The sequence below is a fragment of the Myxine glutinosa genome, chromosome 2 (genome assembly GCF_964187855.1).
Source record: "Myxine glutinosa chromosome 2, kmMyxGlut1.1, whole genome shotgun sequence".
Lineage (NCBI taxonomy): Eukaryota > Metazoa > Chordata > Myxini > Myxiniformes > Myxinidae > Myxine > Myxine glutinosa.
Window position 1 is genome coordinate 58,050,436 of NC_136262.1, and position 18,158 is coordinate 58,068,593.

The window sequence follows — 18,158 nt, forward strand, 5'->3', positions numbered from 1 at the left end:
TCACTGGTGTCATTGGCAACGGTATCCATGTTCTCAGTTAGTGAGGGAATGTCAGAGGGGCACTCGGACACGTGTGCGCCGGAAATGGTGCCGCCCATGACCGCCTTCTTTGCAGCACCAGCGAAACTGCTTGGCGCTGGTGCTCTTCGCTTTTTAGAAAACACTGTGGATTCTTCGTTCATGGGTTCGGGAAAGGGGGCAATGCTAGTTGTGTCAGTCGCATCGGTGGGTGTCGTCACATTGGAATCGAAAAGCACCGGTGTGACAGACGACTCAGTCGGGGTGTCAGAAGGTACGGTCGGGGTGTCAGAAGGTACGGTCGGGGTGTCAGAAGGTACGGTCGGGGTGTCAGAAGGTACGGTCGGGGTGTCAGAAGGTACGGTCAGGGTGTCAGAAGGTACGGTCCGGGCGTCCGAAGGTGCGGTCGGGGTGTCAGAGGGTACGGTCCGGGTGACGGAAGGTACGGTCGGGGTGTCAGAAGGTACGGTCAGGGTGTCAGAAGGTACGGTCCGGGCGTCCGAAGGTGCGGTCGGGGTGTCAGAGGGTACGGTCCGGGTGACGGAAGGTACGGTAGGGGTGACAGGAGATACGGTCCGGGTGACGGAAGGTACGGTAGGGGTAACAGGAGATACGGTCCGGGTGTCAGCGAGCATGGTCGGGGTGTCACAAGGCGCGGTGGAGGGATTGGCCTTTTTGCAAGCCCTTTCGTTATGTCCCGGTTCACCACACTTCGGACAAGCGGCCCTAGGACAGAATCTTTTAACGTGTCCGAATTCTCCACAATTAAAGCAAGTTAAGGAGGCTGAGGAAGCATACATGTGGTATTCTCGATCATCCAACGATACTTTAAAGGATATATTTAAACCTGTATCGGCTCCGCGATCCGGGAGGATCATGTACACCTGCCTCCTAAAGCTCATCACGTGTTTAACACGATCACTGCGACACCCGAGCGGGATCATTGAGATTCGGGAAACAATTTTTCCATAACGAGACAGAACAGATAGGAGTTTCTCGCCTGGCACAAATGGTGGGACGTTGGATATTGTTATCTTGGTCGCCGGCATATCCATAGGGGATACCGTAATGTAATGGCCCCCTTTTATGGTTAGACCGGTACTAACGACGTCATGGACGAGTTTTTCTTCTGACACGAAGACAACAAATTTTTGGTTCATTCGTGACGCCGCACGAACATTACCGTCTCCTATGATGGATCCCACGGCAAGGATAATGTCCTCAGTAGGAGCTCCTTCGGGCGGAACACATGCGAATGCATGCTTACGTGTCAATTTCTCGAACGCCTCGCAACGAGAGCGTGTATTCGCCATACCGGCGAAATCCCCCCCCCCCCCCCTTGTCCGAACCGGACAAGAAGGTGTCAAACCTAAATAATCAAACTAAAGTAAATAATAAACGTGCATTATAAGCGCAAGAAAAGGCTTACAAAGCGTCGTCAAAGCCAGTAGGCCGCACCCAAAATGGGCTCGCTCTCAATCCTCTCTCTCTTGAAGACAAGGGTACAGAACGGATGGAAACACGATGCCGAAGCACAACGGATGGAAAAGGAGAGGGAGGGGGGGGGCAGGGGAGGGCAGGAGAGGAGAAAAACTCACAAAGAACTCACTACACCACAGAGCAGTTGCTCACAGCCGCCATGACGCCACACCCACCACAAACGGCCAGCAGGGGGCGCGAGAGAGAGAGAGAGAGAGAGAGAGAGAGAGAGGCAGAGAGAGAGAGGCAGAGAGAGAGAGAGAGAGGCAGAGAGAGAGAGAGAGAGAGGCAGAGAGAGAGGCAGAGAGAGAGAGAGGCAGAGAGAGAGAGAGAGAGGTAGAGAGAGAGAGAGAGAGAGAGAGAGAGAGAGAGAGAGAGAGAGAGAGAGGCAGAGAGAGAGAGAGGCAGAGAGAGAGAGAGAGGCAGAGAGAGAGAGGCAGAGAGAGAGAGAGAGAAGCTATTTGGAGGCATTGGCCGGAGGCCTTTCCCCATTCTAGGCGGTGGTTATCGCGATAAAATTTTTGGTTTCGTTTTTTCCCCTCTCTTCGTCGTTAATCCTGCATCTTGCTGGAGTATAGACGTTCCACTTTAAATCATGTTTACTTTCTTTCGTTTGCTTTAATTATTATTACTTTTTTTCTTTTTAATCTCCTCAACCCGAGTTGTTTGGATAAAACGGAGTTCCTTTGTTTTAGTCATGGCGACGACTCCTTCGCAGCGAGACGCTGCGTTCGAATCGTTAACCCGTAAACATGCTCTAGTTTGTGTCCCTCCTAAAGGGATTCCGACCGAAGAGATCGTCTTGGCAGTTGGAGAGGTTATCGGAATCGAACATGTACGTGCTGCGTCACGTATGAACCAGAAGGTTGTGGTTTTTGTTGCGGATGAGCATCTAGTTCACGATGTTGTGAGTACCGGGTTAACCACAGAGAGTGATCACTTTGTTATGGCCTCCCCGATGGATGTCCCGGCAATGAAAATAATCGTCTCAAATTGTCCTCCTTTCGTGTCCAATGAAAAACTTGTGTCTGTTTTGTCTCGATTTGGTACAATCGTTTCGAGAATCTCGATGATCCCCCTCGGGTGCCGCCATGAAAAAGCGAAGCACGTGATGAGCTTTCGACGGCAGCTTCACATGGTTCTTCCAGACCGTGGGGATGATACGGGTTTAAAGGTTTCATTTAAGATTAAAATTGATGACCGTGATTATCAAATATACGCTTCATCAGCGACCTTCACATGTTTTCTTTGTGGGGCGTTTGGGCATTTAAAGAGATTTTGTCCGAAAGCTGCTTGTTCAACGTGTGGGGAATCAGGACACGTTGATCAAGATTGTAAAACGGTTAACAACCCACTACCTCGTGTGGTGGAGGAGGTGACACCCAGTGTCTCCAATGTTTCTGCTGACACTGTGTCCTTACAGAGTGAGGAGGGTAAAGAGGATTTTGTGACTGTGTCAAAAAAACGTAGAGCCTCCGCTCCTCCTGGCCCCACTAGTGCCCCCAAAGTAGTTGTACTGGATACGAGTGGTGCAGTAGCTGAGGAACCTCAAGGTAGTGAGAAAAAAGATGGATTACCTTCCAATGATGGAATTTTAATCCAAAGTGCACAAGGTGGTACGGTTCCATCAAATAATTGTACAAATGAAGGGTCTATTGTTGTTGATGAGACGTTGGTTGAATGTCAGGAGATATCACCACCACCATCACCACCACCACCACTGCCTGACCCTCAACAAAATAGTGCGTCAATCCTTCCCAATGTTCCCACTGCAACAAATGATCAGAATACAGTTTGTGTGGCCCCGACAGAGGTGCCCGACGTAGTTGTACAAGATGGTGGTGTAACAGCCCCATCTCATGTCGAAGTAGACCTCCCCAGGGCCACCCCCGCCACCCCCAGACCCAAGACCGGCCTATAAATGAGTTGGTAAAGGTCCAAACTGAAATGTACGAACCTGGTGGAATGCTATCTGGGCTGTCTGCTTCAGATGATGACATGGGGGTGCCTGAGCCGTCACGGTCGTCATCTGAGCAGTTACAAATACCCCCCGAGGTTATTGTGACGTTTCTAAACGAGACATTTAGGCAGCGAAATGTCATGATTCAAAAACATTTTCCTGACTTGCTTTCCTTCATGCAGACTGCAAAGTGTATAGTTAGAAATTCCAAAGATTTTGAAGTAACAAAAGCACAAATTCATCGACTGAGGAAATTCATTACAAAAGCAAGGTTGGAATTGTCGCAACAGCAGCTAAACCCCCCTTAATAAGGCATGAAAAGGAAGGAAGTGCTGTTTGGCACCCTAAACATGAATGGTGGTAGAGCTAACCATTTACGTCAGCTCCAAGTTAAAAACTTATTGTTTCAGAAACATATCGATATATGTTTATTGCAGGAAACACACAGAACAGAGACTTCACAGCCTGACTGGCTTCGCCTTAATACTGGGCAGTGCTTCTTTCGCAATATGTCCCCTGTTTCTGTGGGAATTGCTTTCTTGCTTTGTCCAAGGTTTGTTCCTGACTCTTGTAATTTTAATGAAATAGATATAGGACACTTAACATCCTTAGAGTTGGTCTATCAAGGATTTCACCTCACCTTACTCAATGTATATGCTCCTAGTAGCAGCTTAGCTCGTAAAGATTTTTTCACACGTCTGGCCAATTACCTTCACACAGTAGCCTTTGATCATTGTATCTGTATTGGAGGAGATTTTAATTGCACCTTTGAACCGAGTTTAGATAGAAATAAACCAGAACCACATCCAGAATCTCATAAAGATATAATGAATTGTTTTTCATCACATGGTCTACTTGACACATGGCGTATACAGCACCCTAAAACATCTCAGTACACATGGTGCCGTTGTGCCAGTGGGTTAATAACACTTGCAAGGCTTGATAGATGGTATATTAATTCTACTTTTAGAAACGTACTGGTGTCTTGTAATCATTTCCCTTCTAGTTTCTCTGATCACCACCTGGTAGTGCTTGGTCTATCCTTTTCTCAGTCAATTCGTAAAAGTGCATATTGGACTTTCAATACCAGCCTGTTGGAGGATTCCTGTTTTAAGGATGCTTTTCGTAGTTTTTGGGAAACACTCGTCCAAAGAAAACCTTGTTACTCTTCTGTTCAGTTATGGTGGGATAACGTGAAAGCCCAAATTCGCATTTTTTGTCAATATTTTAAGTCCTTCTCCACAAGCAAGAGTAAGATTGCTGTTTCTCTCTTAGAAACTGAAATGTTACACTTAGAGGAAGACCTGGCTAAGTCTCAAAATGGCAGGAAACTTCAGTTATTACTGGAGAAAAAAGCTTATTTAAGAGAATTGATTCATGAAAAAGTAATGGGGATGTCACTTAGACTCAGAATCCAAAATGTGAAGTTCTCTGACACCCAAAAAAAAAAGTTTTTTTTCCAGTTAGAAGGGGTTAAGAAGTCCCAAAGGCAAATGTTTTCCTTGTTAGATGCTAAGGGGTATATTTTAGATGCTAACAAATGGCAGGAACAGTATGAAATGCATACACAAACGCCTGGAACAGTATGAAATGCATACACAAGCCTGCAACAGCATGAAATGCATACACAAACGCCTGGAACAGCATGAAATGCATACACAAACGCCTGGAACAGTATGAAATGCATACACAAGCCTGCAACAGCATGAAATGCATACACAAACGCCTGCAACAGCATGAAATGCATACACAAACGCCTGGAACAATATGAAATGCATACACAAACGCCTGGAACAGTATGAAATGCATACACAAGCCTGCAACAGCATGAAATGCATACACAAACGCCTGCAACAGCATGAAATGCATACACAAACGCCTGCAACAGCATGAAATGCATACACAAACGCCTGGAACGGCATGAAATGCAAACACAAATGCCTGGAACGGCATGAAATGCAAACACAAATGCCTGGAACAGTATGAAATGCATACACAAACGCCTGGAACAGTATGAAATGCATGCACAAATGCCTGCAACAGCATGAAATGCATGCACAAATGCTTGGAACGGCATGAAATGCATACACAAACGCCTGGAACAGTATGAAATGCATACACAAATGCTTGGAACGGCATGAAATGCATACACAAACGCCTGGAACAGTATGAAATGCATGCACAAATGCCTGCAACAGCATGAAATGCATGCACAAATGCTTGGAACGGCATGAAATGCATACACAAACGCCTGCAACAGCATGAAATGCATGCACAAATGCTTGGAACGGCATGAAATGCATACACAAACGCCTGCAACAGCATGAAATGCATGCACAAATGCTTGGAACGGCATGAAATGCATACACAAACGCCTGGAACAGTATGAAATGCATGCACAAATGCCTGCAACAGCATGAAATGCATGCACAAATGCTTGGAACGGCATGAAATGCATACACAAACGCCTGCAACAGCATGAAATGCATACACAAATGCTTGGAACGGCATGAAATGCATACACAAACGCCTGGTGCGGCATGAAATGCATACACAAATGCTTGGAACGGCATGAAATGCATACACAAACGCCTGCAACAGCATGAAATGCATACACAAATGCTTGGAACGGCATGAAATGCATACACAAACGCCTGGAACGGCATGAAATGCATACACAAACGCCTGGAACAGTATGAAATGCATACACAAACGCCTGCAACAGCATGAAATGCATACACAAATGCTTGGAACGGCATGAAATGCAAACACAAACGCCTGGAACAGAATGAAATGCATACACAAACGCCTGCAACAGCATAAAATGCATACACAAACGCCTGGAACAGTATGACATGCACACACAAACGCCTGCAACAGCATGAAATGCATACACAAATGCCTGCAACAGCATGAAATGCATGCACAAATGCTTGGAACGGCATGAAATGCATACACAAACGCCTGCAACAGCATGAAATGCATACACAAACGCCTGGAACAGTATGAAATGCATACAAAAACGCCTGCAACAGCATGAAATGCATGCACAAATGCTTGGAACGGCATGAAATGCATACACAAATGCCTGCAACAGCATGAAATGCATACACAAACGCCTGGAACGGCATGAAATGCATACACAAACGCCTGGAACAGTATGAAATGCATACACAAACGCCTGCAACAGCATGAAATGCATGCACAAATGCTTGGAACGGCATGAAATGCATACACAAATGCCTGCAACAGCATGAAATGCATACACAAACGCCTGGAACGGCATGAAATGCATACACAAACGCCTGGAACAGTATGAAATGCATACACAAACGCCTACAACAGCATGAAATGCATACACAAACGCCTGGAACAGTATGAAATGCACACACAAACGCCTGCAACAGCATGAAATGCATACACAAATGCCTGCAACAGCATGAAATGCATGCACAAATGCTTGGAACGGCATGAAATGCATACACAAACGCCTGGAACAGTATGAAATGCATACAAAAACGCCTGCAACAGCATGAAATGCATGCACAAATGCTTGGAACGGCATGAAATGCATACACAAATGCCTGCAACAGTATGAATGCATACACAAACGCCTGCAACAGCATGAAATGCATGCACATTGCACAAATGCTTGGAACGGCATGAAATGCAAACACAAACGCCTGGAACAGTATGAAATGCAAACACAAACGCCTGGAACAGTATGAAATGCATACACAAACTTCTTGAACGGCATGAAATGGATACACAAATGCTTGGAACAGTATGAAATGCATACACAAACTTTGGGAACGGGATGAAATGCATACACAAATGCCTGCAACAGCATGAAATGCACACACAAACGCCTGCAACAGCATGAAATGCATACACAAATGCCTGCCACAGCATGAAATGCATACACAAACGCCTGGAACAGCATGAAATGCACACACAAACGCCTGCAACAGCATGAAATGCATACACAAATGCCTGCAACAGCATGAAATGCATGCACAAATGCTTGGAACGGCATGAAATGCACACACAAACGCCTGCAACAGCATGAAATGCATACACAAATGCCTGCAACAGCATGAAATGCATACACAAACACCTGGAACAGTATGAAATGCATTACACAAACGCCTGCAACAGCATGAAATGCATACACAAACGCCTGGAACGGCATGAAATGCATACACAAATGCCTGGAACAGTATGAAATGCATACACAAATGCTTGGAACGGCATGAAATGAAATGCAAACACAAACGCCTGCAACAGTATGAAATGCATACATAAATGCTTGGAACTGTATGAAATGCATACACAAACTCCTGGAACGGCATGAAATGGATACACAAACGCCTGCAACAGCATGAAATGCATGCACAAATGCCTGGAACAGTATGAAATGCACTCACAAACGCCTGGAAGAGTATGAAATGCACGCTCAAACTCCTGGAAAAGCGTGAAATGCACGCAAAAATGATTGGAACAGTATGAAATGCAAGCAAAAATGCCTGTAACTATGAAATGCATGCTCAAACTCCTGGAACAGCGTGAAATGCACACAAAAATGATTGGAACAGTATGAAATGCACGCTCAAACGCCTGGAACAGTATGAAATGCAAGCAAAAATGATTGGAACAGCATGAAATGCATACACAAATGCCCGGAGCAGCATGAAATGCACGCTCAAATGCCTGGAGCAGTATGAAATGCTTGCTCAAACGCCTGGAACAGCATGAAATGCTTGCTCAAACGCCCGGAACAGCATGAAATGCATACACAAATGCCCGGAGCAGCATGAAATGCACGCCCAAATGCCTGGAACAGCATGAAATGCTTGCTCAAACGCCTGGAACAGCATGAAATGCTTGCTAAAATGCCTGGAGCAGTATGAAATGCTTGCTCAAATGCCTGGAACAGCATGAAATGCTTGCTCAAACACCTGGAACAGCATGAAATGCACGCAAAAATGATTGGAACAGCATGAAATGCATACACAAATGCCCGGAGCAGCATGAAATGCACGCTCAAATGCCTGGAACAGCATGAAATGCTTGCTCAAACACCTGGAACAGCATGAAATGCACGCAAAAATGATTGGAACAGCATGAAATGCATACACAAATGCCCGGAGCAGCATGAAATGCACGCTCAAATGCCTGGTGCAGCATGAAATGCACGCTCAAATGCCTGGAACAGCGTGAAATGCTTGCTCAAATGCCTGGAACAGCATGAAATGCACGCAAAAATGATTGGAACAGCATGAAATGCCGCTCAAATGCCTGGAGCAGTATGAAATGCATGCACAAATGCCTAGAACAGTATGAAATGCTTGCTCAAACGCCTGGAACAGCATGAAATGCACGCAAAAATGATTGGAACAGCATGAAATGCACGCACAAATGCCTGGAACAGTATGAAATGCATGCACAAATGCCTGGAACAGTATGAAATGCATGCACAAATGCCTGGAACAGTATGAAATGCATGCTCAAATGCCTGGAACAGCATTAAATGCACGCACAAACGCCTGGAACAGCATGAAATGCATGCACAAATGCCTGGAACAGTATGAAATGCATGCTCAAACGCCTGGAACAGCATGAAATGCACGCAAAAATGATTGGAGCAGCATGTAATGCACGCACAAATGCCGAGAACAGCATGAAATGTACGCATAAATGCCTGGAACAGTATGAAATGCATGCATAAATGCCTGGAACAGTATGAAATGCATGCATAAATGCCTGGAACAGTATGAAATGCATGCATAAATGCCTGGCGCAGTATGAAATGCACGCACAAATGCCGAGAACAGCATGAAATGCACGCACAAATGCCGAGAACAGCATGAAATGCATACACAAATGCCTGGAGCAGTATGAAATGCATGCTCAAACGCCTGGAACAGTATGAAATGCATGCTCAAACGCCAGAAACAGCATGAAATGCATGCACAAATGCCTGGAACAGTATGAAATGCACGCACAAATGCCTGGAACAGTATGAAATGCACGCACAAATGCCTGGAACAGTATGAAATGCACGCTCAAATGCCTGGAACATTTTGAAATGCACACACAAGGTGTTGGTGTTCATTGGGTTAAACCATTACCAACACCAGCTGTGCCAAACCAACACACCGCCAAACCAACAATGCCCCAAACCAACACTTGCGCCAATTCATGTGCCAAACCCCTCCCTCCCCCACCCCAACCCCCCCGCCCCCCTCCACTGAAATTCCTCCTATAGCAACACTCAAAGCCTTTAAAACCTACCCTTATGAATGGGGGCAGACACACTCATACACACACAAACACACATTGTGTTTTATGTCAGATAACATATGACACCGAAGTTTTTGGTGGAAAGAGTTGGATTGTGGCAAGAAACGAGAAGACATTTCCATTTTAGAGACGTTTTTTAAAGTACGAGGGGCAGTCAATAAATAACCTTAAAATATTTTTCACAACTTGTTTATTGCATGTACGTGTGCAACAACAGTGGTATTTTTCAATATCATCTCCATTGCGTTCAATGTATTTTTCCAGCGCTTTACTGAGGACTGGACTCCTCTGAAAAAAAAAAAATTTGGCTCCTTGTGTAGCCATTCTTGCACCTCCTCTTGGACGTCTTCGTCGGATCGGAAAGTGGTTCCACCAAGTGCCTATTTAAGTGGCCCAAAGATGTGGTAATCCGAAGGAACGAGGTCTGGCGAGTCGGGTGGATGAGGAAGACACTCAAAATGCAGGTCCTCGATTGTTGCAGCTGTAGCGCGGGTAGTATGGGCCCGAGCATTGTCATGCTGCAGCAAAACACCGGTAGTGAGTAGTGCACGACGTTTTGATCTGATTGCTGGTTTCAGATGATTTTTAAAGAGGTCGCAGTATGATACACTGGTGAATGTGGTCCCTCTGGGCATGTAATGCTCTACAAGTGGACATCGGCTATCCCAGAAGAGCGTCAGCATCACTTTGCCGGCGGACAGCATTTTGAGGAATGTTTTTGGGCTTCGGTGATGTTGAATGGCGCCATTCTTTGCTTGCCCTCTTCGTTTCTGGCTGAATGTAGTGGACCCAGCTTTCGTCCCCAGTCACTACGCACTGTGAGAAAGCGTCGCTTTCTGTTTCGTAACGTCACAGAAGTTCTTCACATGCGTCCACTCGCCGTTCTTTCAGTTCGGGTGTGAGTTGTCTGGGCACCCACCTTGCAGACACTTTGCGGAACCCCAGCACGTTGTGAATGATATGGTGTGCTGAACCATGGCTTATGTTCAATTCGGAGACCACTTCATCTAGTGTAATGCGACGGTTTTCCCTTGGCACGTGCTCAACTCCCGCAACCATTTTGGTGTGTCGACTGTGTCAGGCCGGCCCAAGCGAGCAGCGTCTGCCACACTGGACACTCCACTTTTTAACTTCCCGTCCCAGTCGTACACCTGCTGTAGCGACAAACATGCGTCACCATATTGCATCTTCATTCTGTGATGGATTTCACTGGGATTTACACCCTCACTTCCCAAGAAACGGATGGCAGAACGTTGCTCCTCCCTAGTGCATGCCTGCTAAAGGAGCCGCCATCTTGGAACTGCTCTACTGACGTCATACACTCAATGGTGCCAGATCTAAAACAGGCAAAACATGACTCTTACCCATTGATATAACATACAGTCGTGGCCAAAAATATTGGCACTATTGCACTTTTTTCAAATAACTCACAATTTTCTCTAAAAATAAGTTGAAATTGACAAAGATATTTGGTCTCCACAAATTTTTATTTCACTGTAAATATTACAGAACCTTTGTTCTTGATTCAGAACTTAATATATCCTTTTAAATCAGAAAATAAAAAGAAATGGCATTGACAAAATTATTGACACCATCGACTTAATATTTGGTGGCACAGCCTTTGGACAAAAAAAACTGAAGTAAAGCGCTTCCTATAGCCATGAATGAGCTTCCTACACCTCTCCACTGGCAGTTTGGCCCACTCTTCTTGTGAAAACTGCTCTAGTTCTCCCAAATTTGAAGGGTGCCTTCTCCAAACTGCTGTTTTCAGATCTCCTCACAGGATGTTCAATGAGATTTAGATCTGGACTCATTCCTGGCCACTTCAGCACAGTCCAGCGTTTTGTCTTGAACCATTCCTGGGTGCTTTTTGAAGTATGTTTGAGGTCATTTTCCTGCTGCAAGACACATGACCTTCGATGAAGACCCAGCTTTCTGACACTGGGTTGAACATTGCTCTCCAAAATATCTTGGTAATCTCGTGATTTCATAATGCCATGCACACATTCAAGGCACCCAGTGCCAGAGGCAGCACAGCAACCCCAAAACCTCACTGAACCTCCTCCATCTTTGACTGTAGGGAAGGTGTTATTTTCTTTGAAGGCTTCATTTTGTTTTCTGTAAACATAAAGATGATGTGCTTTACCAAAAAGCTCTAATTAGGTCTCATCTTTCCACAGAAGGATTTTGCCTTGTTCAGGTGTGTTTTGGCAAACTCCAGTTCGGCTTTCTTGTGTCTTTCTCTCAGCACTGGGGTCCTCCTTGGTCTCCAACCATAGAACTTCCTTTCATTGAGTTGGCGACGGATGGTTTGAGTTGAAACTGTCATTCCTTGTGTCTGAAAGTCAGCTTGAATATGTTTGGCAGTTGATTTGAGATGCTTTCTCCACCATTCAAACAATACTTCGCCGTCGTCTTCGATCAAGTTTTCTCTTGCGGCCACGTCCAGGGAGGTTGGCTACAGTGCCCTGGGCCTTAAACGTCCTGATAACATTGCGTACGGTGGACACAGGAACATCAAGGTCTCTAGGGATGGACTTGTAGCATTGAGATTGTCCATGCTTGGCTACAATCTTATGTCTGACGTCCTCAGACAATTCTCTGGTTTTCTTTCTTTTTCTCCATGCTCATTGCAGTACACACAGTGACACAAAACAGCAGAATGACTCCTTTTCTCTATTCAAAATGGTTGAATGAGTGATTTTTATATTGCAGGCACCTGCAACTCAGCGTAGGCGAGTTCAATTCCAAAGTAAAGGAGAATCACCTGCTTGAAATCTAATTATTTCTAACAACTTCTAAAAGGTGCCAATAAAATTGACCGGGCCATTTTAGGATTTCTGTTTGGAATAAACTAATATTTAGTAATTTTTGCAGCTTTTTTTTTTTCCACGACAAACCAAAGAAATGCAAATGTGGATACCAAAATATTTTTTTATTTCAACAATTGTCTGGAAGAAATGGTGAATTATTTGAAAAAAGTGCAAAGGTGCCAATATTTTTGGCCACGACTGTATGTTGTCTACAACTATACACATTACATTCTCGAATTTATGTCGCCATTTAAGTTTACTTATTGACTGGCCCTCGTACATATTCTATATACAGTTCCTTTTCGAAGTGCTGGAAGTTTGTCGACATGCCGATCGTGGAAAGCTCTGTCTGCTTTTAATGGCCAACAGGGGGCGGCGTTTTAAAGGACACTGCCTGACATTTATGCTTCAATTTAACCAAACCAGAACTGACCACCGTGTGTTCAAAATGTATCTCCAGAAAGTTTAGAGTTCAACAACTTGTTGCTTTTTCGTATGCAGAATCATTTTCTGGAAGTGCAGCGGTGCCGCCGATGCAGTGCCCCCTTTTACTACTAAGCTGGTAATCATTTTGCCGACCTCGGAAGGATGACAGGCTGAGTCAACCAAACTGGTGTTAATTCAACGGCACGACAGGGGCTCAAACTCAAGAACCTAAAACATCAAGGCAGCCATCTTAACCGTTACGCCAACACCAAGCTTTTTATCAACTTCAGACATGGAAAATATACTCAGTACCTACCAAATATCAAATAGAGAGACCGATTTTAAACTACCTTGAAAAATCGAGCCTCACCTTAGCTGCCCACAAAGCCTCCCCCAACCTAAAGTGCATTCAGAAAGTATTCAGACCCCTTCACCGTTTTCACATTTTGTTATGTTGCAACCTTATGCTGAAATCGTTTAAATTCATTTTTTCCCTCATCAATCTACACTCAATACCCCATAATGACAAAGAGAAAACAGGATTTTAGAAAGTTTTGTAAATTTATTAAAAAGTAAAAACTGAAATATCACATTGACATAAGTATTCATACCCTTTGCTATGACGCGTGAAATTTAGCTCAGCTGCCTCCCATTTCTCTTGATCATCTTTGAGATGTTTCTACACCTTGATTGGAGTCCACCTGTGGTAAATTCAATTGATTGCACATGAGTTGGAAAGGCACACACCTGTCTATATAAGGTCTCACAGCTGACAATGCATATCAGAGCAAAAACCAAGCCATGAGGTCGAAGGAACTGCCTGCGGAGCTCAGAGACAGGATTGTGTCGAGGCACAGATCTGGGGAAGTCTACAAAAAAAATTCTGCTGCATTGAAGGTTCCCAAGAGCACAGTGGCCTCCATAATTCTTAAATGGAAGAAGTTTGGAACAACCAGGACCCTTCCTAGAGCTGGCCGCCCGGTCAAACTGAGCAATCAGGGGAGAGGGCCTTGGTAAGAGAGGTGACCAACAACCCGATGGTCACTCTGGCTGAGCTCCAGAGATCCTGTGTGGAGATGGGAGAAACTTCCAGAAGGACAACCATCACTGCAACACTTCACCGATCTGGGCTTTATGGCAGAGTGGCCAGACGGAAGCCTCTCCTCAGTGAAAGACACATGAAAGCCCACAGAATCTTGTTTCTCACAGTCTGAGAGTCCTTTAGGTGCTTTTTTGCAAACTCCAAGCGGGCTTTCATCAGCTCATCATCGGGTTCTTGGTCACCTCTCTTACCAAGGCCCTCTCCCCTGATTGCTCAGTTTGACCGGGCGGCCAGCTCTAGGAAGGGTCCTGGTTGTTCCAAACTTCTTCCATTTAAGAATGATGGAGGCCACTGTGCTCTTGGGAACCTTCAATGCAGCAGAGATTTTTTGTAGGCTTCCCCCGATCTGTGCCTTAACACAATCCTGTCTCTGAGCTCCGCAGGCAGTTCCTTCGACCTCATGGCTTGGTTTTTGCTCTGATATGCATTGTCAGCTGCGAGACCCTATATAGACAGGTGTGTGCCTTTCCAACTCATGTCTAATCAATTGAATTTACCACAGGTGGACTCCAATCAAGGTGTAGAAACATCTCAAAGATGATCAAGAGAAATGGGAGGCACCTGAGCTAAATTTCAAGTGTCATAGCAAAGGGTATGAATACTTATGTCAATGTGATATTTCAGTTTTTTCTTTTTAATAAATTTACAAAACTTTCTAAAATCCTGTTTTCTCTTTGCATTATGGGGTATTGAGTGTAGATTGATGAGGGAAAAAATGAATTTAAACGATTTCAGCATGAGGCTGCAACATAACAAAATGTGAAAAAGGTGAAGGGGTCTGAATACTTTCTGAATGCACTGTACCTCCCCCCCAAGGTGTCAGAGCTCCATGATGTGACAAACAACCCGCACGCCTCCGGGTAGCACTCCCACGTTTCGGGGCGTTGATCTGTATTATCGCAGTTGTCATTAATTGTTATAATCGGTTTCTCACTTGTCTTTTGTCGAGCTGATGAGCCGTTAACGATTTGAATATGTGAGTGAGTGGTCGAGATAACCAGCATGTTGCTATTGCTTGTTTAGCCAGTTGATTCAATTGGTTTTTGTGGACCTCTTGGTCCAATACCAGTTTTGGAAAACAATTGTATTTTTAGCCAAGAGAGACACAAAACCTATTAGTACCCTTTTACAGACTTCCCATGAAGTGGTCGTCCTCTCTTTGCATGCTAATTTGTTGGGTTTTCAACCTCTCCTACCTGTAGCTTGGTGTGGCCTGTGATATAGGCCTAATGCATGTCTTGGGGGCTGCAAGGGCAGCTAAGTTAGACTTTGAATTAAATTTAGGAAAATTTGAAAATTAAAATTAATTTAAATTAAATATTTATTAAATAAATTTATTATTTATTTAATTAATAATTAATTATTTTATTTATTTATTTATTTAATTTTATTGAATTACTATTTAATTCATTTCTTAATTAATATTAGACTTTGAATACGCACTTAACTTTGAATTGTCTAGGCTAGGTTAGAATCTAAACGTCATCCAGGTGTTTCACATGTCGGGCGATTTCATCAATGTGTGCACCTTCCCTCGGATCAGGAGGACCAGTCTGGCAGCACTGGTCGTTGGTGGACGTTAAAGACCTCACAGTGTCCTTCGGGAAGAATAGGCGAGCTATCACTGCGGTACCCTGAACAAATTGCAAATGCCTGTGGAACTGCGGCCACCAAGCGGTCGCTGTCGCGTCTTCTGGAATATACCTGAACACCAGGTTACACTAGCTGCTTGCTGCATCAGAGAGTGGTTGTTATCTGGTTGTTAGGGTTAGGGTTAGGGTTAGGATTAGGGTTAGCGTTAGGGTTAGGGTTAGGTTTAGGTTTAGGGTTGGGATTAGGGTTAGGTTTAGGGTTGGGATTAGGGTTAGGGTTAGGGTTAGGGTTAGGTTTAGGTTTAGGTTTAGGGTTGGGATTAGGGTTAGGTTTAGGGTTGGGATTAGTGTTAGGGTGAGGGTTAGGGTTAGGGTTAGGGTTATCAGCTCCTAAACTCTTATCAAATTCACCTTCCCAGACATGTGACTGACTGTCTCCACTTACAAAGGACGCCCATGATAATGCTGATCTTGTCTTCACTAATGCATGATAAAGACAGAATGCAAACTGGACCCTTCCTGTAAATTGGTTCCTGTCAAAACGATAATCTTCCTGTTGCTCTGCATTTATTCTCGCGGTGAGAAACCGTGAAAGTGAATGAATTATCGGATCTAGCTGAGCTCTGAACAAAGTGTATCATGGTAGTTTTAATGAACAGGGGTCAACAAGCACCGTCAGGTGTGTCAGATGGTTTCATGAAGTGAGCACGTGGTTTGAAATTGTAACATAGACCTTTTTAATTAAAGCCTTACTCATACCATCAGGGCCAGACCTCCCACTCGCTGTATTTTTATCCTCGTCGCCTGCCCTGCGAGGTGTTTGTCGTTTCATTTGATATCAGAGTAGATGAAATAGTCATATGAATCACCTCCACCGACTCCAATTAGGTTTGTCATTATCTTAATAGGCATTGCCTTGTATCCTTGTGAGACTAACCCTGGCCTAACATCCAGTTCAAATGCTGGCGGCTCCAGCAAGAGATCTTCTGCATTTCGTCGTCAGATCTTTAGGAACACTGGATCCTGAAAACAACTAGATGGTATTCATAGAATACTTACCCTGCGCAGTCAACTTATTGCGAGCCAACTCTTTTGTTTTTGAACATTTTTTTTCTTTGGTCCAATATGGCTGCCAGACCACGTGAGCGATTACATCATAAATTTATATTCTCTCATATAATTGTTGCATAGATCATGCTCAATACATTTCAAACCGATCAGACTAAGCGTTTTCCCTGTCGAATTATGACGTCATAATTACGGCACCAATTATGCCATCATTAACAACACCTATTCCCTATATGGAGTTATTTACAATGAGCCACGTTTCAATTTTTTCCACAGAGCGGTTTTGCAGATATAGAAGTGCAACGTTTTTCGGTTTTTACAAGATGGCGCCTGTACCACATGATCGATTACGTCATTATTATCATTAATATATTCTGAAGGAGGAGGCCCACCGATGGTGAAAATTTCGTGTCCATCAGACCAACAGTTGCTGAATTTTTTTTTACAATGATCGGATGGATAAGTATTGTATTTGTCGAATTATGACGTCATAACGAAGGCACCGATGACATGATCATTAACATATCTTATTCCCCATGGGGAGTAGTTGACAATGAGCCAGGTCTCAATTTTTTCCATGGAGTGGTTTCAGAGATATAGTGGTGCGAAGTTTTTTCAAGATGGCGCCTGTACCACGTGACATATGACGTCATAATAATCATTTAAATATTAAACAGGCGGAGGCCCTCCTATGGTGAAAATTTCATGTCAATCGGACTAACGGTTGCCGATAAAATGAATTTTTAAAATGCAGACACGGCACACACACGTACGTACGTACTGGAATGCTTAACCCCGCTTTTCGCTTCGCGAGCACAGGGTAATAAGAGGGTTTGGCTATTGGCATTAGAAAATACCCCAGAGGGTGGGGATGAGGGATGACAGGAGATAGTAATGCACCTCATGCTTGAAGTTCTGCATTGAAGAAAACGTGTGATTGAAGAGCATCAGCAAGGGGGTTCTACAAACGTGAGAATAGAGGAACAAAAGAGTTTTGTGTGATAAGGCTGCAAATATGGCGTTGGACGAGTAGGGTGTTCCTGGAGGAAGGTGTACATCCTGGAGGAGCTTGAGTGGAGCGGAGGGTTGAGAGAACAGAGGGAGTGAGACTTGATGGGGCAGCAGAGTTCACTGACCTGTCTGTGACGTGAGTGTAACTGTCATTGTGTTTTTGGCCTCATTGTGACGCTTACAATGTTGAAAGCTTTGGAAATGGAGAGAATGCAGCAGAGACATATGTGAAGCTGAGACATGAATCCATAAAGGAGAGCAGTATTCCATAAGCAAGATCCTTTTAGGCTGGAAGTAAAAAAGTAAAAGGGTAACATATTATTGACATTTGTCAAGACTGAAGGAGATGTTATAGTAAGTTACTTCAATGCAGGGTGAGCTCGGCT